At 36.7% G+C, this 25,467-nt stretch overlaps 1 protein-coding gene across 14 annotated transcripts in view; it reads left to right on the top strand.

Moving 5' to 3' along the window:
* LOC150083714 (uncharacterized) overlaps positions 1–25,467 on the top strand; it is a 448,219-nt gene that overhangs the window by 147,879 nt on the left and 274,873 nt on the right. The gene's annotated exons all lie outside the window — the stretch shown is intronic.

Genomic DNA, 25,467 nt, shown 5'->3' with positions numbered 1-25,467 from the left:
GTGTTAATGCTTTACAAAAACATACAAAATTACCCAAACATACTGTGAAAGAATGGTTATCGGGACAGCCCACATATGTGAGACACAGACAGCAACGAAGAAATTTTCCTCGTAACCAGATGAAAGTTCCTGGTCTTCACCATACATTTCAATGTGATTTAGCCAGCATGTCAAATCTTGCTAAAGCAAATAATGGTGTTCATTTTCTTCTCGTGTGTATTGATTGCTTTTCACGATATGGCTGGGTAAGACCATTAAAATCTAAACATTCACAAGAAGTAGTTAAAGCTTTCAAATCTATTTTAAAGAAGAAGTACCATTTAATATTAATAGTGACCAAGGAAAGGAATTTACTAATAAACAAGTGCGTGTATTATTCAAATCTAAAAATATCCACTTTTACACCACTAGAAGTGAAAAGAAAGCTTCTATGGCAGAAAGATTTATTCGAACATTAAAAGAAAAAATTTATAAATGGGTTACATATTCAAAAAATGATAAATATATTCATGTGCTGCAAAAATTAGTGAAAACTTATAATGAAAATGTACACAGATCTATTGGTATGGCCCCTGCAGATGTCACCATGCATAATGAAGAAACAGTTTATGCTAAATTATATAGACCCCATCCAAAAGTTTCGGAACCCAAGTTTAAAATCGGTGACCATGTTGTTCTTAGTGATGATAGCCATAATTTTCGAAAAGCGTTCAGAGGGAATTGGTCTGAGGAGGTGTTTTTCATAGCTCAGGTAATCAAAAGGCACCCTGTAGTATATAAGGTTAAAGGGAGAGATGGTGAGGTGATAGAAGGGACATTTTATGAACATCAGCTACAGAGAGTCCGTTTTGATAACGAGGTACCTGAAAACGTGTATCTGATTGAAAAAGTACTTGGGAAGCGTACAGTGCGTGGCCAGAGACAGTTACTTGTGAAGTGGCTTGGATACCCTGCATCCTACAATTCTTGGGTACGAAGCAAAGATGTTTTACCTAACCCTACCAAGTAATGCAAGTATGGACATGTATCCCGATAACACCCAATCACGTTTCAAAGTTCAATTACCCCGGGAAATTAATCTGAGTGGGAAGTGGGTGGTGGCACTTTCTGAAATCCACCTACCAGGAGTGTGGAACAATATCACAAAAGGATACGATGAATTTCATGTACTTCGCGACGATTATGACTCTGAACAAATTTTACATGTGCTTTCTTTAAAGTATAAAGATTATCAACATCTTTTAGATGAGTTGAACAGTGTTCATCCCATTATTTCATTTACAGTACACACAAAGACTGTTGCAAAATATCAATTTTCAGTGAATGTGCATGGAAAAGGTAAAATACAATTGCCCGAGAAACTAGTAAAATTATTTGGACTTCAAAAAGCAGGTGTACGGGGGAAAGGCTGCCGTGTATTTACAGATACATCTGTTGGTGAGAGTGTATTTTTCAGTAATTTATTACAAATATAACCTAAAAGATAACGACACCGAATTGTTAAATTTCACATGTACAACTAAGAATATGAAAAAAAACTGTCGAAAAAATAAGATTACCATATTGACAGGCTGTTTAACTTTTTGGAAAGAAAAATAAAATATATATCACAAATGTTCATTGTCCCTGTCCAGCCTTTACACATCGCAATTTTTATGAATTTGGTGTGCATTATACACAATATTCTGCAAAAGGTTACATTAACGATTCGACAGCTAAAGCTTATCGATAAACAATAAAATCGTTGTGCTATCAAAACCGTATCGTTACCATGAAAAAATAATTTCTACTCTATTATTAGTTGAAAAAAAAAAAAACTAAAAACAAATGCATGCTGTTCAATTACGATAAATCTAAAATTCAATCTAAAACAATGAATCATAAAGATCTTGTATTTATAAAAATATCAGCAAAAATTTCAAAATCAGCAAATTTAATTTCTTATTAGAAGGTTCTCGAAGGTATCAAAAATGCACTAGTCACACCTTTACACGTCCCATTTTTCGTATGAATTTGGTGGACATTATACACAATATCCTATAGATTAACAATTTGACCGTTAAAGAATGCGGAATTTGTAATAAAAACTTATCGATAAACAATAACATCGTTGTGATTTCAAAACCACCTTGTTACCATGGATAAATAGCAATAGAAAACACATTCACCTTATTTCTATTGTTAACAACAACAAAAAAAAAAAAAAATGAATTTTTATTAAACAGGTAAACTAAAGATAAAAATTCAAATATTATAAATAATACTTACAGCATTGGATTCCATATCACCAATTACAACTGACAGCAACCAAATAACAGCAAAAATCATGAAACGCAACAAGAAAAAGTGATCGTCTCTCCAAGAACCATCGGATTTATATTGAGCTTGTAATCACGTGATACAAAACTGACATTCCTGAAAGAGCCATTTCCAAGAAAGCCACATCTACAAAAAGATTTCAGATAAAGACAATTGGAATGGAAAATTATTTTATAAAAGAAACTATTTGATGGAAAAATTTTGTTGAACAGCGTAACACACATCCCCGAATAGCGTAAAACTCAAACAAATACAGCCAAACCTCGGAAAATCTAAGAAAAATTATGTAAAAAATCTTAGTAAAATGTTTTTCAACATTTATTTAAGATTGAGACCCCCATCGTAATCCACACAAGAGGATTACGGTGTCCCAGCAGATTAAAGCCTCATGATTCAAAAATATATAGATCGTCATCACCAACTCAAGGGCATTAATAATGATTATAACGTTCTTGGGTTTTTTCTCAGGATTACAATAAGCTTACACATTAACATGAAAAAACAACGGAAACTGTGTACAAGTAATTAATGGACCCTTTAAAATTAGACAAAATGATCAGAAAGAGAGAAAATAATCGGCTTTTAAATACAGCCAAACCTCGGAAAATCTAAGAAAAAGTATGTAAAAATTCTTAATAAAATGTTTTTCAACATTTATTTAAGATTGAGACCCCCCACCCACACAAGAGGATTACGGTGTCCCAGCAGATTAACGCCTCATGATTCGAAAATATATAGAGCATCATCACCAACTCATGGGGATTAATAATGATTATAACGTTCTTGGGTTTTTTTTCCTCAGAATTCCAATAAGCTTACACATTAACATGAAAAAACAACGGAAACTGTGTACAAGTAATTAATGGATCCTTTAAAATTAGAGAAAATGATCAGAAAGAGAGAAAATAATCGGCTTTTTCTTCCATGTACCCAAGGAATGTGTTTGTGAGATTTTTAATTAAAATTTGCTTACACATCACAACATTTTTGTGCTGTCAAAACATGAAATTCATTCATCACAGTAAAAATCAGGGTGGAAACACACAAAACATTGTCAAGAGACAGAAATATAAGAAAATTAAGTAAAAATATCTTAAATAATACAGCTTCAACATTTATTCAACCCTCAGACCCCAGCCACAACTTCACAAGTTCTTAACAACCCCCCTCAAAACGATTATGGTGTTAAGACACGCCTAAGGTTAAAAAAATATTAACCGTTATCATTGGAATAATCAATGAAATAATCATTGAAATAATCAATTTTAGATCTTTTGTGTTTCCAGGAATTCCATCATCACTCAAAATTTCAGAAATTACACATTTGGAACCAAGGGAACATATTAGAATTAGTGAAAAATAATAGGGTTTTTTTCAAATAAAAAAGCGTTTTTTGTCTTATTTACAATCAAAATTTGAAAATTTGCATGTGTGCGACATATAGACAAATAACTTTGCTGGTTTTTACCTAGCAAAACAGTAAAAAGATTATATTTTTAATAATAAAAAAGACTTTCAAAGTACTCTGAACAGTTGAAATGTTAACAATTTTTGGACCTGTTGTTGCAGCAGAAACATGAAAATACACACACCACACTGTTAAATTAACAATGACAACAGAAACTATACTTTTATGAATCTATCTGTATAACAACTGATGGATTTTCATATGCACACACTCATACAAAAGATGAGCAAAAGTAATTTGAGACAAAAATCTTGATTTAACAAAGCTAGACAAACACAACATACAAGATGAGGGCAAAACGCCATACATGTGTTCAAACAATTCTAAACTACCATATTTAAAGTGCGTGTTACAATAAGAAAAACCAGCAGTGTGTTACAATAGGAAAACTCACCACAATTTTCCAGACACATAAGTAATTTTGAATCTCAAAGCAAACAAGAGATCCGAAACCATTGTAATAGCAGTAATAATCACCCCCCCCCCCCGTTACAATCATCCTTATTGATGTATCAGCAGATACCGTGTTTATTACATAATTCTTCATTTACCAATGTAACCCCTTATTTATATTTGAAAAAGGAAAAATTCGAAGCAAACGCATGAAAATTTAAGATAATTTTAACTGGAAGCGTATACATTTGAATCGTCACACATTTAATTTCATTATTTCGACTGAAATTAGCCGATTTCTGCCGAAGGCAATTAGGCTAACACACACACTGTGTATGCTATTTTCACATTCACGCTGAACCAAAATAAACCTGAAAAATAAAAAAAAACAGCTGCAGATCACCGGCTATTTTACACACGCTAAGACCGAACAACACCAACCTAAGTCAAAGATGGGGTGCATAAGGAACAAACTTAAAACGGGAAAATTACACCCACTAACAATGCTCCTTTTTCATTTAACCCTGATCACTGTGGGACCACAAAATAGCTCGTTGCAAACGAGCTATTTTATTTAATAAAAACGCTATTTTGTGGTCCCACAGTGATCAGGGTTAAATGAAAAAGGAGCATTGTTAGTGGGTGTAATTTTCCCGTTTTAAGTTTGTTCCTTATGCACCCCATCTTTGACTTAGGTTGGTGTTGTTCGGTCTTAGCGTGTGTAAAATAGCCGGTGATCTGCAGCTGTTTTTTTTTATTTTTCAGGTTTATTTTGGTTCAGCGTGAATGTGAAAATAGCATACACAGTGTGTGTGTTAGCCTAATTGCCTTCGGCAGAAATCGGCTAATTTCAGTCGAAATAATGAAATTAAATGTGTGACGATTCAAATGTATACGCTTCCAGTTAAAATTATCTTAAATTTTCATGCGTTTGCTTCGAATTTTTCCTTTTTCAAATATAAATAAGGGGTTACATTGGTAAATGAAGAATTATGTAATAAACACGGTATCTGCTGATACATCAATAAGGATGATTGTAACGGGGGGGGGGGGTGATTATTACTGCTATTACAATGGTTTCGGATCTCTTGTTTGCTTTGAGATTCAAAATTACTTATGTGTCTGGAAAATTGTGGTGAGTTTTCCTATTGTAACACACTGCTGGTTTTTCTTATTGTAACACGCACTTTAAATATGGTAGTTTAGAATTGTTTGAACACATGTATGGCGTTTTGCCCTCATCTTGTATGTTGTGTTTGTCTAGCTTTGTTAAATCAAGATTTTTGTCTCAAATTACTTTTGCTCATCTTTTGTATGAGTGTGTGCATATGAAAATCCATCAGTTGTTATACAGATAGATTCATAAAAGTATAGTTTCTGTTGTCATTGTTAATTTAACAGTGTGGTGTGTGTATTTTCATGTTTCTGCTGCAACAACAGGTCCAAAAATTGTTAACATTTCAACTGTTCAGAGTACTTTGAAAGTCTTTTTTATTATTAAAAATATAATCTTTTTACTGTTTTGCTAGGTAAAAACCAGCAAAGTTATTTGTCTATATGTCGCACACATGCAAATTTTCAAATTTTGATTGTAAATAAGACAAAAAACGCTTTTTTATTTGAAAAAAACCCTATTATTTTTCACTAATTCTAATATGTTCCCTTGGTTCCAAATGTGTAATTTCTGAAATTTTGAGTGATGATGGAATTCCTGGAAACACAAAAGATCTAAAATTGATTATTTCAATGATTATTTCATTGATTATTCCAATGATAACGGTTAATATTTTTTTAACCTTAGGCGTGTCTTAACACCATAATCGTTTTGAGGGGGGTTGTTAAGAACTTGTGAAGTTGTGGCTGGGGTCTGAGGGTTGAATAAATGTTGAAGCTGTATTATTTAAGATATTTTTACTTAATTTTCTTATATTTCTGTCTCTTGACAATGTTTTGTGTGTTTCCACCCTGATTTTTACTGTGATGAATGAATTTCATGTTTTGACAGCACAAAAATGTTGTGATGTGTAAGCAAATTTTAATTAAAAATCTCACAAACACATTCCTTGGGTACATGGAAGAAAAAGCCGATTATTTTCTCTCTTTCTGATCATTTTCTCTAATTTTAAAGGATCCATTAATTACTTGTACACAGTTTCCGTTGTTTTTTCATGTTAATGTGTAAGCTTATTGGAATTCTGAGGAAAAAAAACCCAAGAACGTTATAATCATTATTAATCCCCATGAGTTGGTGATGATGCTCTATATATTTTCGAATCATGAGGCGTTAATCTGCTGGGACACCGTAATCCTCTTGTGTGGGTGGGGGGTCTCAATCTTAAATAAATGTTGAAAAACATTTTATTAAGAATTTTTACATACTTTTTCTTAGATTTTCCGAGGTTTGGCTGTATTTAAAAGCCGATTATTTTCTCTCTTTCTGATCATTTTGTCTAATTTTAAAGGGTCCATTAATTACTTGTACACAGTTTCCGTTGTTTTTTCATGTTAATGTGTAAGCTTATTGTAATCCTGAGAAAAAACCCAAGAACGTTATAATCATTATTAATGCCCTTGAGTTGGTGATGACGATCTATATATTTTTGAATCATGAGGCTTTAATCTGCTGGGACACCGTAATCCTCTTGTGTGGATTACGATGGGGGTCTCAATCTTAAATAAATGTTGAAAAACATTTTACTAAGATTTTTTACATAATTTTTCTTAGATTTTCCGAGGTTTGGCTGTATTTGTTTGAGTTTTACGCTATTCGGGGATGTGTGTTACGCTGTTCAACAAAATTTTTCCATCAAATAGTTTCTTTTATAAAATAATTTTCCATTCCAATTGTCTTTATCTGAAATCTTTTTGTAGATGTGGCTTTCTTGGAAATGGCTCTTTCAGGAATGTCAGTTTTGTATCACGTGATTACAAGCTCAATATAAATCCGATGGTTCTTGGAGAGACGATCACTTTTTCTTGTTGCGTTTCATGATTTTTGCTGTTATTTGGTTGCTGTCAGTTGTAATTGGTGATATGGAATCCAATGCTGTAAGTATTATTTATAATATTTGAATTTTTATCTTTAGTTTACCTGTTTAATAAAAATTCATTTTTTTTTTTTTTTGTTGTTGTTAACAATAGAAATAAGGTGAATGTGTTTTCTATTGCTATTTATCCATGGTAACAAGGTGGTTTTGAAATCACAACGATGTTATTGTTTATCGATAAGTTTTTATTACAAATTCCGCATTCTTTAACGGTCAAATTGTTAATCTATAGGATATTGTGTATAATGTCCACCAAATTCATACGAAAAATGGGACGTGTAAAGGTGTGACTAGTGCATTTTTGATACCTTCGAGAACCTTCTAATAAGAAATTAAATTTGCTGATTTTGAAATTTTTGCTGATATTTTTATAAATACAAGATCTTTATGATTCATTGTTTTAGATTGAATTTTAGATTTATCGTAATTGAACAGCATGCATTTGTTTTTAGTTTTTTTTTTTTTCAACTAATAATAGAGTAGAAATTATTTTTTCATGGTAACGATACGGTTTTGATAGCACAACGATTTTATTGTTTATCGATAAGCTTTAGCTGTCGAATCGTTAATGTAACCTTTTGCAGAATATTGTGTATAATGCACACCAAATTCATAAAAATTGCGATGTGTAAAGGCTGGACAGGGACAATGAACATTTGTGATATATATTTTATTTTTCTTTCCAAAAAGTTAAACAGCCTGTCAATATGGTAATCTTATTTTTTCGACAGTTTTTTTTCATATTCTTAGTTGTACATGTGAAATTTAACAATTCGGTGTCGTTATCTTTTAGGTTATATTTGTAATAAATTACTGAAAAATACACTCTCACCAACAGATGTATCTGTAAATACACGGCAGCCTTTCCCCCGTACACCTGCTTTTTGAAGTCCAAATAATTTTACTAGTTTCTCGGGCAATTGTATTTTACCTTTTCCATGCACATTCACTGAAAATTGATATTTTGCAACAGTCTTTGTGTGTACTGTAAATGAAATAATGGGATGAACACTGTTCAACTCATCTAAAAGATGTTGATAATCTTTATACTTTAAAGAAAGCACATGTAAAATTTGTTCAGAGTCATAATCGTCGCGAAGTACATGAAATTCATCGTATCCTTTTGTGATATTGTTCCACACTCCTGGTAGGTGGATTTCAGAAAGTGCCACCACCCACTTCCCACTCAGATTAATTTCCCGGGGTAATTGAACTTTGAAACGTGATTGGGTGTTATCGGGATACATGTCCATACTTGCATTACTTGGTAGGGTTAGGTAAAACATCTTTGCTTCGTACCCAAGAATTGTAGGATGCAGGGTATCCAAGCCACTTCACAAGTAACTGTCTCTGGCCACGCACTGTACGCTTCCCAAGTACTTTTTCAATCAGATACACGTTTTCAGGTACCTCGTTATCAAAACGGACTCTCTGTAGCTGATGTTCATAAAATGTCCCTTCTATCACCTCACCATCTCTCCCTTTAACCTTATATACTACAGGGTGCCTTTTGATTACCTGAGCTATGAAAAACACCTCCTCAGACCAATTCCCTCTGAACGCTTTTCGAAAATTATGGCTATCATCACTAAGAACAACATGGTCACCGATTTTAAACTTGGGTTCCGAAACTTTTGGATGGGGTCTATATAATTTAGCATAAACTGTTTCTTCATTATGCATGGTGACATCTGCAGGGGCCATACCAATAGATCTGTGTACATTTTCATTATAAGTTTTCACTAATTTTTGCAGCACATGAATATATTTATCATTTTTTGAATATGTAACCCATTTATAAATTTTTTCTTTTAATGTTCGAATAAATCTTTCTGCCATAGAAGCTTTCTTTTCACTTCTAGTGGTGTAAAAGTGGATATTTTTAGATTTGAATAATACACGCACTTGTTTATTAGTAAATTCCTTTCCTTGGTCACTATTAATATTAAATGGTACTTCTTCTTTAAAAATAGATTTGAAAGCTTTAACTACTTCTTGTGAATGTTTAGATTTTAATGGTCTTACCCAGCCATATCGTGAAAAGCAATCAATACACACGAGAAGAAAATGAACACCATTATTTGCTTTAGCAAGATTTGACATGCTGGCTAAATCACATTGAAATGTATGGTGAAGACCAGGAACTTTCATCTGGTTACGAGGAAAATTTCTTCGTTGCTGTCTGTGTCTCACATATGTGGGCTGTCCCGATAACCATTCTTTCACAGTATGTTTGGGTAATTTTGTATGTTTTTGTAAAGCATTAACACTAGCAAAGCTCCCCACCACAGTGGGATTATAATAATCTTCTAACATGTTCTCTTTATTGCAGGTAAAACAACACTAACCCTGGAACAGAAGATACTTACCTTTATAGTACTTTTCATACTTTTTGTAATGGGAGAATTGTGGACTGTCCTTGAAAAGAGAGCTGTGTCAAGATTTTATCAGAATAATGATTCCTTTGTAAATAATTTTGTTAACAGTGTTCAATAAATGACATCGTTTATTATAATTCTGTGTCTTCCTTAAAAGTTATTTAAAATCACTTTCAACTGGTAAAATACTACCATTGATTTGTTAATGAATACTTTAATTATGTTCAAATAATACCTTTGATTTGCTCATGAATACTTTAAAAAATACCATTGATTTGTACATGAATACTTAAAATAATACCATTGATTTGTTCATGAATACTTTAATTTATTGCCTAAAAATAACGTTTAAAATAGTCTTCTCATTTAAAATTCTTTTAAAAATATACCATCCAGCAGCAAAATAAAAAAAAACACTTTCAAATTCATGGGGGAACAAAACCCTCTCTTTGAATTCCAAGAATTACCTCAAAGGACTATGACGTCATAAGACACTATGCATGTTTTAACAGTGTGCGACGGTGCCGCCGCCTAGCGGCGGGGGTGAGAAGGGGGAGGGTGGAAAACTGCCCATGGTCAGCTAGGTTAAATGGGTTTCTATGGCAGCCCCACCTGGCGGCGTATGTAGGGAGCGGGAGGGTGGAAGACCACCCGCTGACAAAATCGGTTCAAAATGTTTCGGGGGTAGGGGAGGGGGAAGGTCGCCAGACCATCCGCTGGAAATTGTTCAAAGTGTTTCGATGGCAGCGCCACCTAGTGGTGAGGGGTAGGTCGACGGACCACCCGCTGACAAAATTGGTTCAAAGTGTTTCGGGGGTAGGGGAGGGAGGGGGGGGAAGCAGACCGCGAGCTCGGAGAGGGGAGGGTTGGTGGGGTGGGGGAAGGGAGGATTGACAGACCGCCCCCCCCTGGTCAGTTTCGTTCAAAGTGCCCCCACTCCTACTTACATGGATTAAAGTAAGTGTTCGAAGTTTCTTCCACGGGCTACAATGCACGCCTCACATCTCCGACGCATGGACATCCGAACATTCTGGAATACTCCAGGCGAATTTTGAATTTCTTCGGCAGCTACTGCGATTCTTGCAACCAGCTCCTCAGCATTGTCAACAGGGGTGTCATAAACTAGCGATTTCATATGACTGTGAAAATTCCTTCACAAGGGAAGGAATTTTCAACACGCATAACGACCATATCTGGGCGGTCGAGAACCCGCATGCAATACGACGTCGTGCAGCACAGATTCGATTTTCGGTCAATGTATGGGCCGATATTATGGGAGATCACCTCATCGGACCTTACCTGTTACCGTGTCGTCTAACCGGACCTATCTACTTGATCTTTCTGCAGCAAGTATTGCCACAACTTTTGAGAGATGAACAGATTTCTGCATCGACGCAACAGACAATGTGGTTCCAACACGATGGAGCCCCTGCCCATTATAGCGGAGATGTTCGTAACTACCTGGATGTCACATTTGGTCAACAGTGGATCGGACGTGGTGGTCCCGTGCGTTGGCCTGCTCGGTCATCCGACCTATCATGTCTTGATTTTTATTTCTGGGGTCATATGAAATCGCTAGTTTATGACACCCCTGTTGACAATGCTGAGGAGCTGGTTGCAAGAATCGCAGTAGCTGCCGAAGAAATTCAAAATTCGCCTGGAGTATTCCAGAATGTTCGGATGTCCATGCGTCGGAGATGTGAGGCGTGCATTGTAGCCCGTGGAAGAAACTTCGAACACTTACTTTAATCCATGTACCTTTTGCTTCTTTTCATGTATTATTAAAACGATTTCTCACTTACGGTCTCTTTTCTTTATGGTGCTTCTGTGTACAACACCGCTTCAGGAAAGCATTTCCGACCCCACATTGCTATATGATTTCGAGTTGTCAGGATGTACCCTACCCCTCTTAGAAGTTCTGAAACGTTTAACTGAAACACCCTGTATATTTCGGTCGGTTTGCTAGTTGCTGAAGAAACCCCCAAGTTTTTGGGAGACAAAACCATCGAACCCGTGCCGGAGACTGACTAACTCAGCCACGTTTCAAAAGAAACCCATCAAAATTCCTTGGGTCATTGACGTGATTCTTATTTGCTAAAATACGAAATCGTATTTGAGCAAATAAGTAGTCAGGTATTGCGTACTAAGGCCAAAACAATGTGCAGAGCACTGTATAAGTAAATAGAATAAAATCAATAAATTATATACACAAATGGCCAATTCTTAACAGGATAGGCCTACCTACATTTAATGGTACGGTACCAGGGGCTATACTAAGTGGTACGTTATCAAAGGACTAGCACTATTCAGCATACTAAACAATAATTAGCGGTGGCTGTCTCTTTTTGATGTTATCTACCAGAAATATTTGTACGTTTCTGTTTTGCACTTTTTTGAGCAAATAAGTAGTCAAGTATTACGTACCAAGACCAAAAAAATGTGCAGAACACTGCAAAAGAAAAAAAAAAAAAAAATAGAATAAAATCAATAAATTATATACACAAATAGCCAAACGTAAAAAATGTACGTTTTGTCGTTTCTGTTTATACGTTTCACGTTGGCAGCGTTTATAAGCATGACGCAGAATGTCCTTGAGATTCAGCTCCTCATCCCCCATGGGTGCACCCATTGTATTGGGTACTTGGAGGTTTTGAAGAATTATGCACTACTTACTCTTGATGTACTACAGAAACGGGCCTATCCTTACCAACGACAACGCTCCATGCCATACAGCGCGGGTAATAGAGGACTGGTTTGTTATTTGGTTTTTAGGAGCATTAGCAACTAAGGCCATATTGTTCCGGGATATGCGGTGGTCATTCCCTGGCCTTTCCGCATCCTCCGTATTTGGTGGTCACGGGCTCGAACCCCGGTCTAATCAAGAAGCGTGTGCTACGCACTAATGCTCCTTCCCACCTGGCTACTGAGGCGCCGACTGGTTTGTGAACAGTAAAGTCGAATAGTTATCTCTCGGACATGAACCTCCATTGAACAGTTGTGGAACGAATTTGAGCTCAAGATTAGGTGTGGCTCTTTGCAGGAGAAATGGAGGCGAATTCCTGCCGAACACCTTCCAGAAGTTGGTAGGAAGAATGCTCATAGAGGTTGAAGCTCTCGAAATAACCTGATATTAACTACGTCCATGACTAATACGTACCTTTGGCGCGCATCGTGCGTTGGCGGAGAGTTAAGCTCGATGCGCAGTTCGACTTTGCGACTCATCTACTGAAGCGTTTGCTAATCACACAATGCTTAATTAATAATTAGATTGCTAAAAACCATGGCATATTCAGGACCATCCTTCAGGACCAGAATCGCATATATGACAACATGCTTTTACTGTGGAAATTTTTATAAAATCTTTTTGAATAAATAATACCCAATTAAATTAGCTTGGTCCAATTTACTATGTGTACTTTTGTAATTTTAGATATCAAATTAGAGCTTATGACGCCGTTATTTAAAAGCATCACTGAGGAACGAGAACGCGTACTGTTTATTGTCTAAGTGAGTGCAATATTATTGAAGTATCAAATAAAGGAAAATGTGACTTTTATTATTGAGATTAGAGGCAGACTGGCCATAAAACTTACCGAAGAAACCCCGGTGGCCGATGATTTTCATTACACTCTGACCTCCGATATATTCTATTTGTTTTTCCCGATAAGAATTTTTTACCCGGTCCCTCTGCTTGAGATCCCCCTTCCCCCCCAGGGAGATCATTAAGATTAACTGTTTAAAACTTTGGTAAAAAGCCCCAAATTCGAAAAATTTCCACGATTTTCTAAAAATATTTCCCAGGGGACGACCCGCAGACCTCCCTCTTTCCTAGGGGACTTCCGTAGCGTTCTGGAGGTTCATATTTTACGGAAAAAAAAAAAAAAAAAAAGCCCTGATAATATATGGTTATTTACAATAAAGACAGAAGTAGCTAGCCTCGCGAGGCTTCTTAGTTCTATCTGTAAATTGCATTCTTGAATAGGTATCGAATCCAATTCACTGGCACAAATATATACGAATAATGGAGTTCACCTGATCCTTCTCTTCATCTAGCTCTAGGAAAAAAAAAAAAAAAAAAGATAATGAAATAATATAATTTTAAACTGTCAACTGTTTTCTGGGGGTGTATTCACACGAAAAGAGAAGAGAAATGTCCTAAATTTTATACAAAAACTCCTATCAAAAGTTTAGAAAGCACACACACACACACACACAAAAAATGACAAAAAGTATTCGAACGTGTATAGGTGGCTGCAAAATGGGCTTTTTTAAAATCAAGAACCTAATACACGGCCACCTTATTAAGGACCGTGCGACCGCACATGCGTTCTGACCATGAGTAAAGTAAAAAAAAAAAAAATAAATAATAAATAAATATATATTTTTATTATTATTATTATTAACCATATGGTGCAAGGAAGCCTGAGGCTTTTGCTGCACCAGCCACAAAAAAATTGAGTTACCCCCGAGATAGAAAACAGGAGTCAGAAGTAGAAAGAAATCACCAAGAAAGAGAAGAATGATGATATCCAGCTGAGGACCCTGGGTGTGCCAAGCCCATACTTACCAGATGTGAGCCCTCTAATTTTTAATGATGTTGGATGGCCACTTGAACATCTTTGATTCGTTTGGCAGTGAATAAAGTCTGCTAGACATGCCAATATTTTAGTGTAGCAAGCTTTGACTAGGTGCTGAATTTGCGTCTGCTGAATCTATTAAAATATTTAGTTTGGGTTGTTCAAGCTGTGCTCTTTGTTAGGAAAATGAGATAGAGAGGCATAAATTTTTTTGTAAAAATTTTTTATAGTGTTTTAACTCCGAAAAGCTACCCAGCTTCGCACGGGGCGCCTTCAAAGCTTACTAAGACCCTGGCGTTAGTAATAACAAATAATTTTTATTTTAAAATAAATATTTTTTGTTTTAAATATATGATTTTTTATTTTTATTTCTTTTTAATTTCCGGAAGTGATAACAGAACCAGCTTTTGGGTTTGTGGTTCGGTTTGTGTGCGTTTTTTTCAGAGTGCAGGAGTCTAGCAAAAGGCGCATTAAGATCGTTGGCACGCATTCCTTAAGTAAAAGTCGGATTTATTTTATTTTTGTTTCTTGTGCTGTCATTTAATTTCATGAGGAAAGATTGGCAACATAATTTCTCTCACCAACTTCTATAACATAACATCTACATTGGAAATAGATGAAAAAAGTATTTAAATTATTTAAGTAACTTAAAAGAGTATTTAAAATATTCGTAAAGTTGGCTGTTTTCGTTCAAATAGTTGAAACTCCTAAAGTTATGAGAGCAGTATAATCTCAGTCCATTACTGCCGTTTTGTGTAATGGATGAAGCGTTTATTAATGATATCATTATATCAATAACTTCAAAATATTCTGTAAGCGTTAAAAAAAAAAAAAGTAATCCAGCTTAATTTGAAGGCCGAGATTTCAGACCAAAGAAAAAAAAAAAGAAAAAAAAACAACATAATAATATAGTGTGTAGCATGTGTGCAGGATTTTCCTATTAGCAGTGCGTGATAGTTCATCTTGCGTGCTTTTGTGTGTGCACGCAGAGCATCTAATTACAGCAGAGATGGCCGTATCTAAAATCATGCTTTCTTCTTCTGTTGTTATTTTAAATATTCCATCTGACTATTATTATTGTGGCTTTATTATCGTCCGAAAAACTTCAAATCGTGGCGCATGTCATTTATTATACTGTTTTGATGAGCAATGTAGGATGCCATAATAATAGTGAAATGTTGCTTTTAAAAATTAAAAATACCATCGTTGGGAAGATTTTTTCGATAAAAATGTATTGTTAATACAGTATATTGTATTGTTTTTAAGAGCTCAAAGGTGAACATACGCCCTTTGCCGTTTAATGTTAAAAGAAAAGAGGGGGGGGGGAAGAGGGAGAGATAAAAGAAATCAATTTATGTGGGTAAACCAAAAAAACAAAAGTAGCTTGAAATAAAACAGATATTTTTATTATTTTTTGTATTGCACTATGCGATATGTGTATTAATTAATTACATTTTGATTTTTTATGTAAAGTTCACTATTAATTTATTGCAATTCTTATTGTTTATCATGAATTTTTACAGGATTGTTCCAGTTTTGAACATATTGAACCACTCTTCCCCCCCCCCCCCAAAAAAAAGAAAATTCGGGATGTGGTTTTTGTCCCGATTTTCATGGAAAGTTATTTTTTCTTAACTAAATAAATGATAGCATTAGCATTGGCACAAAATGCAAGAAAGCAAGCTTATATAGCATCAGCCAAAAAAACCCCCCCTTATTTCACCATTCACTTGCTACAAATGTTTGTCAAGTCTTGCCTTGAATCTATTTAAGCTATCAACTTCTACAATGACAGATGGAGGTTTTTTCCAGCAATCAACCACCCACTGGCTAAAGGCAAACTTCCTCACATCTATCCTACAACCGTCTTTCCTCAATTTGAATTTATGCCCTCTCAGGTGATTATTCTGAGCAAGAGGAAGAATCCCATCCATATTGAGAATGCTCAAACCATTCAAGGCTTTATACACCTCAATCAGATCACCTCGCTGGTGCATGGTCTCCAGACACTAATTTGCAAAATTTAAACCTTTCTTTGTAAGAGCAACTCTTTGTTCCATTCACTAATCTCGTTTCCCTTCTCTGCACTCGTTCCAGTAGCTCAACATCCTTCTTAAAATGAGGCCTCCAGACCTGTATACAGTACTCAAGATGTGGCCTGACCATTGCCTTATACAAGGGGATAATCACCTCCTTATCCCTGCTAGAAAAATTCCTGTATATCATTGACAGGACACCATGAGCTACTCTTGCAGACCATCTGCACTGCTCATAAAACTTAATATCTGCCTGCACTATTACCCCCAGGTCCTTTTCATTCTCTACCACTGTCAGTGTAGTACCACAGAGTTTATACATTACTCTGGAGTTACTGCTTCCCATATGTAGTACTTTACACTTGTCAATGTTAAACATCATTTGCCACCTCTCAGCCCATCTGCTCAACTTTTCTAGACCCTGTTGCAGCAGTGTACTGTCATTAGTGTCATTAACAACCCTGCCAACCTTCGTATTGTGTGCAAACTTGGACATTAAGCCTGATACACCATCATCAATCAGTATCATTTACAAATACAGAAAACAACAATGGACCCAACACTGAACCCTGAGGGACTCCACTAATAACATTAGTCCATGAAGAGCAGTGTCCATTGATTACCAGTCTCTATCTTCTCCCACTTAACCATCCCTTTATCCATAGCAGCAATTTGCCTCCAATGCTACATTGCTCCAATTTGTGCAGCAGTCTTCCATGTGCAACAGTATCAAAGGCCTTTCTAAGATCCAAATATATGATATCAAAGTTATTTTTTCCATCCAGTTCCTTTGTGACCACATCATAGTATCCAATCAGATTTGTCAGACAAGACTTCCCTTTAACAAACCCATGCTGTGTCCGAGCTATAAGTAAAGTCTTCTCTAGATGATCCTGCAATGCTTCTTTAACCAGTGCCTCCATTAATTTCCCTGGAACGGAAGTTAAACTAACAGGTCTGTAATTACCTGCGTCTCCCTTTGATCCCCCTTTGTGGATTTAGGTCACATTTGCACTTCTCCAGTCCATGGGTACCTCCCCTCAGTCCAGGGAAGCTCTTATAATTATGTCTAAGGGTTTGCTTACTTCCTTTGCTATCTCCTTTAATATAACTGGATAGATTCCATCCATCCAAGGTGCCTTTCTTATGTTTATCTTCAACAGTTTCTCCTCCACTTTACTCACAGTTATTACAAGATTATCAAGCTTACTGCCAGAGTTGAATACACCTCTGGCATTCCCCTCCCAGAATAACTCCTCATGTGTGAATGTAGATGCAAAATATTCATATAGTTTGTTAGCTACCTTAGCAGGATCATCAACAGTTGAACCATCGATATCAAGTGGACCAATCTGATTCATCCCCTTCCATCTAGAGTTTACATAGGTAAAGAACTCTGCTGTTTTTCTTTTCATCCTTTGCCAAAGATTTTTTGTAATCTGCTTTCGCCTGCCTAACCTCCTTTGTAACTTGGTTACAGACCAGCTTATATCTATCATAGGCTTCTGTGTCACATGTTAATTTATATATATCCCATGCATTTTTCTTCTCTGTCACATGTCTAATTAGTTCATCTGACATCCATTTAGGCCTGATTCATGAACAGTATTTCTTAGTTGATATGAAAAGCCTAGTAGCTTCCAAGATTAATTCTTTGAACGCTTCCCATTTTGAATTTGCTGTTGGTAACATCATCAGTTTGTCCCACCGTATAGAATTTAAATACTGTATCAGACCACTGTGGTCACCTTTATGAAAGCAAAACCCTTCCCTTTACCCTTGATGGTAATTACGTCTTTGAGTAAATCCCACTTCAGTACTATGATCACTGCCTAGTGGTTCCTTTATCTGCAGATTCTTGATGCATAAAGAATCACTACTGATAATCAGATCAAGAGCATTACTCCCTCTAGTTGCCTCCCAAACATACTGCTATAGAAAACAATCATCCAATAAATCCACAAAAGCTTTGCTAGTGTGTGAGTGACCAACCCACAAATTCCAGTTAATATCTGGGAAATTAAAATCCCCCATTATAAACACTCTAATTTACTGGCCCACTCTATTTCTCTGCACAATTGCTCATTATACTCATCAGATTCATTTGGCCTATAACACACACACCTACTGTCATTTTTCCTTTCCCAGTGCTTATGTCACACCAAACAGACTCAACATTGTATTGTCCACCCATATCAATTGGATGCACTTCCTTAGATTTTATGTGTTTCTTAACTAACAGCATAACCCCTCCTCCCTTCCTGTCCTGTCTATCCTTTCTGTACACATTGTACTCCCCAAATTCCAGTTCTGCACTGCTTATGTCTGTGTGACACCATGTCTCTGATATCCCAACAGTATCTTCCTTTGATGTCTTGACTAGCACTTCAAGATCATTGAATATATTAATTATACTCCTAGCATTGGTGTACATGCAAGTATACACACACCTGTTTCTACGCTTAGTTACCCTAACACAGCCCATGTATTTACTTGTTCCACTATGACTCCCAGCAGTCCTGGAAATTCCCATTGCCTTGCTCTCCAGGCTGCTGCTCAATCGCATTTCAATAGAAGTAGTGCAAGAACCACTTTTACCTCTGCCAGCAGCTACTGTTAATCTATTAGTCTGTGTATCCCCCCCCAAGCTAGCAGTTTTCCGACCCATCTAACTCTGCCTCGATAGCATCAGCAAATATTCTTGCACCCTTTCTATTTAAGTATATCCCATCCCTGTAGAAGCAGTCTCTTCTGTTAACAAGCACAGACCAAGCTGAGAAAAATTCTACCCCTTGAGCCTTGCACAATATCTCCAGGGCCGAATTGATCAACAAGGCTCTCATCATATACTCCCTCCTATCGTGTCTGTGCAGAATTGCAGACATTTTCAAATTCAACCCTAACTCATGGCTTTTTTTCAGCATTGTCTTGTACTTGTTAAGTAATTCTGCCAGTCTTCTACTCTTAATATCATTAGTGCCAACGTGTACAACAGTATCACCCTTTGTGCCCTTAAAGGATGAAATCTGCCCTACAACGTCATCAACCTTTGCCTCTGGCAGACATACCCCGGTCCAGTTCCATCTATCCTTTTTGCAAAATATGTTCCCCGTTTCTCTAACAATAGAGTCACCTACAACAACTAGTTCCTTTGGGACCAGCGCCTTGGGGGTTGCCGCTGTATTGCGTGATGTTCAAGTGCAAGCCCTGGCATTGATGTGGCCAGCTGAGAGCTTGATGGGCCCCTCAATTTAACTCCTTCAAGGGCATCCACCCTATCCTTCAAGCTCTCATAAATCACCAGATTTGAACTTTATACATTTAGTAATCTAAACTTTATTTGTTTTAATATTTTCTTTCCCGCCTTGTCTATTCTAGTCAGTCATTTTGACAGTGAGAATTTTTACAATACTCCTTGAAATGTCACTGGTTTAAAATTTTGTGTACGTGGCATCATCATCATCAACCATTTTCAATCCACTGCAGGATGAAGGCCTCTCCAGCAACTTTCCAGTTCCTTCTGTTTTGAGCACTGACCATCCATTTACTACCCAAAAACTCATGAATTACATCTATCCATCTCCGCCTTTGTCTTCCAGCTTTTCTTCTAGCTCCTCATGGGTACCATTCTGTTATTTTCTTAGTCCATCTGTCATCATGTCTTCAAGCTATATGTCCTGCCCAAGACCATTTTAGTTCTTTAGTTTTGATAAGAATGTCCTTTACTTGAGTTTGCTGCCTAATCCATGTGTTTCTCTTCTTATCTAATAGTATGATTCCCAGTATAATTCGTTCCATTCTTCGCTGTGTAGTTCTCAGCTTCTCTTCCATTGTTTTGGTGAGTGCCCAAGTTTCACTTCCATAAGTCATGGTGGGGAGTATACATTGGTTCATTATTTTACGTTTCAGACAAACTGGGATATTGCTCTTCAGTATGTGACTATATTTCCTGAAATTTATTCCAAATCCAAAATTTATTCTTCTCTTGACTTCCAGCCATTTATCATTATTACTGCTAATAACTTGTCCCAGATAAGTATATGACTCCACCTTTTCAATTACTGCTCCTTCAATCATTATTTCGCTTTCTGTGGCATACTTTTTCATCATTACTTTTGTTTTAGCCATATTCATCTTTAGTCCAAAATCCTTACTAACTGTGCATAACTGATTAAGATTTTCCTCTAATTCTTTGGGATCGTGGCTTATGACCACAATGTCATCTGCAAATTGTAAATGGTTTAGGTACTCTCCGTTCACATTGACTCCTTTCTGCGACCAGTCTAATCTTCTGAAAGCTTCCTCAAGGGCAGCAGTAAACAGCTTCGGAGATATTGTGTCTCCTTGTCGAACTCCTTTCTTGATTTTAAATTTGCTACTGTCTTTGTCTAGTCTAATAAAGGAGGTAGCACTCTCATATATTTTCTTTAAAATCATAATATGCGGGGTATCTATGCCTTGTCTTTCCAGTGCCCGAAACATTGCCTTATGCTGTATGGAGTCAAATGCCTTTTCATAATCCACAAATGCCAGCCATAATGATGTTTTATTTTCATTTGCTTTCTCCATTAGCTGTGATATTACGTGAAGGTGATCCATAGTTGAGAATCCTGTCCTAAAGCCAGCTTGCTCTTTTGGTTGATTCTCATCAAGTATTCTTTCTAATCTGTTAGTAATGACCCTTGTGAACAACTTGTAGATGTGGGATAACAAGCTAATTGGTCTATAATTTCCAATTTCTGATTTATCTGCTTTCTTATGGAGCAAAACTATGATTGCATTATTCCACTGCTTAGGCGTCACACCTTTTCTAATGCACTTTGTGAAGAGCCTTGCCAGTTTTTGTGTTATGTCTCTTCCTCCCAATTTTAACAACTCTACAGTAACTTCATCTTCCTCCGGGGCTTTCTGATTCTTCATTTTCTTCAATGCATGTTCTACTTCATCAGGAAGAATATCGGGTATGTCGTATGTGTTGCTACTTTGCAATCCATCTTCCGTACTGCTGGCATCATTCCCTCGCTCCTTGCTACTATAATTCTCTATAGTAGTCTTCTGCTATTTGAATTATGCCTTCTCTGCTGTTTATAAGTACACCATCACTATTCTTCAGTTTCAGTACCATTTGTATTACTGCTCATGGCTGCTGATTTAAATCTTTTGTTTTCCCTTAATGCTTCTTCTACTTTTCTTGTGTTAAATCTTCTTATATCCTCTCTGAGTCTCTTTCTAATGGCTTTGCATAACTCAGTATACTCAATTTTCTCCCTGTCAGTGTTTTTCTTGCTTTTCATTTGTCGTCTTCGGTTCATCATGACAAGTGTTTCTCGACTAATTTTTTCTTCTTTGGTTTTCTTTTTCCTTATAGGTTTCTTGGGCTTTATCACTTTCTGAAAGTTGTAATATTCCTCGTCAATATCTTGGTCCTGACCAGTCTGCAGAAGCTCAAACTTGTTCTTAAGTTCCAGTACATACTGCTTTTTCTCCTCCTCTGTTATCTCAAAGACCTTTGTATTATTTACTCGAGTCAGTTTTTTCCTTTCCTTTTCTACATCTATATCAAGTGGACATCTTACCATTCTGTGATCACTTCCAACATTTACCTTATTCAGGACGGTAACATCATTCACAATATCTCTTCTGTTAGTGAGGACGAAGTCGATTTCATTAGTTGTTAATCCATGTGGACTCTTCCAAATGGAATGTGTACATGGCACGTATGGACTTAATTCTTTAGTTTTAAAAAACTTACATCAGCTCGTACAATAATGTTATAAAATCTACAATTCTATGCAAATTAATTGGAAAAACCTCAGGCTATTAAACGCATAAAAAGTCTTATGTCGAATACAGTATAACCACTTTCTGTACATACGAGGTATGGCAATAAAGTTCCTCGACTGCTGTTGTTGAGGTCATGTTTGGTGAATTTGAAAATAAATGGAATTGATGTGTTGTGATTTCAAACGTCCTCGAACAGATGGTGGCAGAGAGATTGCCCAGAGACTTGCTGACAGTTGCAAGTAACAACCAGTTTCGTTACTCGTTTTAACATTTCCTGTCATGAATTTGCAGTGCAGCAACAATCGACAGGGCCTGGATGCAAAAGGGGTTAGGGAGCCTTGTTTATTTATCTTGAGACTTTGATGGCCCCCTAGAATGAGGGCCCTGGTGCAGTGCATCCAATGCACCCCCTGTTTGCAAGGCCCTGACAATCGAATATCAGATTTTGGTTTACTGGGAAAATCAGCAACAGATACATGTGAAAAATGTTAAAAACTGTTTATGGTGATTAAACGTTAAGTCGTATAGTGTATTTGAATGGTATAAGTGGTTCAAAGACAGACGTGAGGATGTTCGTGATGACTCAAGAAGTTAATGTCCGTCAATCTCCCAGGGTTCGAGCCCGTCACCACCAAATACGGAGGATGTGGAAAGGTCAGGGGATGACCACCGCATATCCCGGAGCAATATGGCCTTAGTTGCTAATGCTCCTAAAAACCAAACATCAACCGTCAATCTCTCGAAATTGTGGCAAGAGATTGTTGTTTGACCCACAGAATGATGATTGATGAGTTCAATATAAATAAGGAGAAATTCATCATGAAAATTTAGGGAAAAGGCAGGTCTCTGCAAAATTTGTAGTGCACAGTCTCACAGATGAAAATAGAAGCAATGAAGAGTGTCATCATGTGAAGACATCCAGATTTGTCAAGACAGGCCTAATTTCCTCAACTGTAATGTCACTGGAGATGAGTGTTGGTTGGTTGTTTCAGCACGACCCAGAGATGAAGCATTAGAGCATGCAGTGAATTTCAAAATCATCACCAAGCTCCAAAACATTTTGTTTACAGAAGTCCAGAATCAAGACAATGCTGATCATGGTTTTTGACAAACAGGGTGCAATTCACAAAGAATTTTTACCTGGCAGGGATAAAGACAATGCTGTATTCTACGTACAAATGTTTCAAAAACTATTGAAGTGCATTTCCCTGGTGAATGAAGCAACATTTTCAAGAGAAAGGCAGCTGGTTCTTGTTACACAACAATGCTCTGCCCATTCTGTACTTGTGAGGACGTTTCTGGAAAATATGGCATTGTACAGATCAACCATATACCCTACTCTCCTGATATAGCACCTGTGGATTTCTTCCTTCTTCCCAAGGTGAGAACTGCCCTCAAAAGAAAGATATTTCAGGATGTTAGAGACATAAAGAGAAATGTAACCGCCAAACTGAACCATTTTTGAGCTCCTTCACATTGTTTTCTTTTCATTACACCAGTCTGGGAATTTTATTTACACGTCATAGCTATGAGTAAAATGAGTAAACTTTTTCTACTTAGTGCATCAATTGCATATTGTGAAGACTTTGCCATGGCTTTGGTGTTACTGTAATGGTGTTCGGTAGTGTAAATAAAAGGCACTCGCCAGTGGAGAAGTATATTGCCTTTTATTTAAAGTGCGTGCTGCTGCCCAATCCTTGCACAGGTCTACACATATTAGTTGGAACATAATTAGCTTTTTTAAACAAATTATCATATTTCATAGAACTTTTTATAGAAAAATTGATACATTAATATGACATAATACAACCCCCTTTAACACTTGTAACATAAAACACTCATTTTAGTATTGATCACTAAAGGTTTCACAGAGCCTGGATATAATATTGCTCTGCTCAAGGCAGCTATTCAGAAGTGACCTTCCCTTTTGTTTTTGAGGCATATAATCAAATATGCACCTTCACTACTCCTCCAGTTAATTATACTATATGAACCTACATAGTAGTAGTAGTAATGACATGTGATGCAAGAAAGCATGTGTATGAGCTTATACATTTTTTTTTTTTTTTTTTTTTTTGGCTGATGCTTATGCAGCATCAGCCAAAAAAAAAAAATTTACAAAACAATTCCCTCTAAATGTTTGTCCAGTTCATCCTTAAATTTATTTAGCCTATCAACTTCCCCAACAACAGATGGAAGTTTGTTCCAGCAATTAACCACCCGCTGGCTAAAGGCAAATTTCCGCACATCTATTCTACATCTGTCTTTCCTCAATTTGAATTTATACCCCCCTAGGTTCGTAATCTGAACAAGTGGAAGAATCCCATCAGAATTCAGCATGCTCAACCCAATCAAGGCCTTATACACCTCAATCAGATCACCTCGCAGGTGCCTAGTCTCCAGCCGCTGCAATTTGCAGAACTTAAGCCTCTCTTGGTAGGAGGATTCCTTCATTCCCCTCACCAATCTTGTTGCCCTTCTCTGGACATGCTCAAGCAAATCTACATCCTTCCTAAAATGAGGCCTCCAGACCTGTATGCAGTACTCAAGGTGTGGCCTGACCATTGCTTTATACAGAGAGACAATCACCTCCTTTTCCCTGCTAGCAAAATTCCTGTATATCATTGACAAAACCCCATGACCTGCCCTGGCAGCCTGTCTGCCTTGCTCAGAAAACTTAATATCTGACTGCACAATTACTCCCAGGTCTTTTTCATTTCCTACCACCTTAAGTGTAGTACCACACAGTTGATACGTTTCTCTGGGGTTACTTCTACCCATATGCAGTACTTTGCATTTGTCAATGTTAAACTTCAGTTGCCACTTCTTAGCCCATCTGCCCAAATTATCTAGATCCTGTTGCAGTAGCACACTGCCATTACTGTCATTAACAATCCTGCCAACCTTTGTATCATCTGCAAACTTCGACACTAAGCCTGATATACCTTCCTCAATATCATTGATAAATATACAAAACAACAGTGGACTGAACACCGAACCTTGTGGGACTCCACTAATAATATTAGTCCACGAAGAGTAACACCCATTGATTACCACCCTCTGTCTTCTCCTACTCAACCATACGTTTATCCATTGTAGCAACTTACCCTTAATACCATTCATACATCATAAAATACTTCCTCAGTAATTGCACCCTTTCCAGTCTGGTCTCCATGGATGTTTTGGTCATCACATACTCATCCTTTAACTGGGTTTCAGTTTTTCTTTTTAGCTCAGCATCGTGAAATTACACATGATTTATGGTAAAAGTTGTACCTGCCATGGCTGATAAGCCAGTATACAATTTTTTAAATAAAAATGTCCCAAAACCTCTTGATTGGTTAAGATCAGTTAGTTTTCAAGCTGTTGTATAGTGATTTTTTGAATGAGGGGTGGACTCTTTTTAGGAATATATTAGGAAGCCTAGTGGCATACATCCACTCTTTCAGAAAGCTGTAATGGAAG

This window comes from Mastigoproctus giganteus, chromosome 7 (genome assembly GCF_048544385.1).
Source record: "Mastigoproctus giganteus isolate SK-2022 chromosome 7, ASM4854438v1, whole genome shotgun sequence".
Lineage (NCBI taxonomy): Eukaryota > Metazoa > Arthropoda > Arachnida > Uropygi > Thelyphonidae > Mastigoproctus > Mastigoproctus giganteus.
Note: the sequence above shows the minus strand (reverse complement) of the source record. Positions and strands in the feature narration are given on the sequence as shown.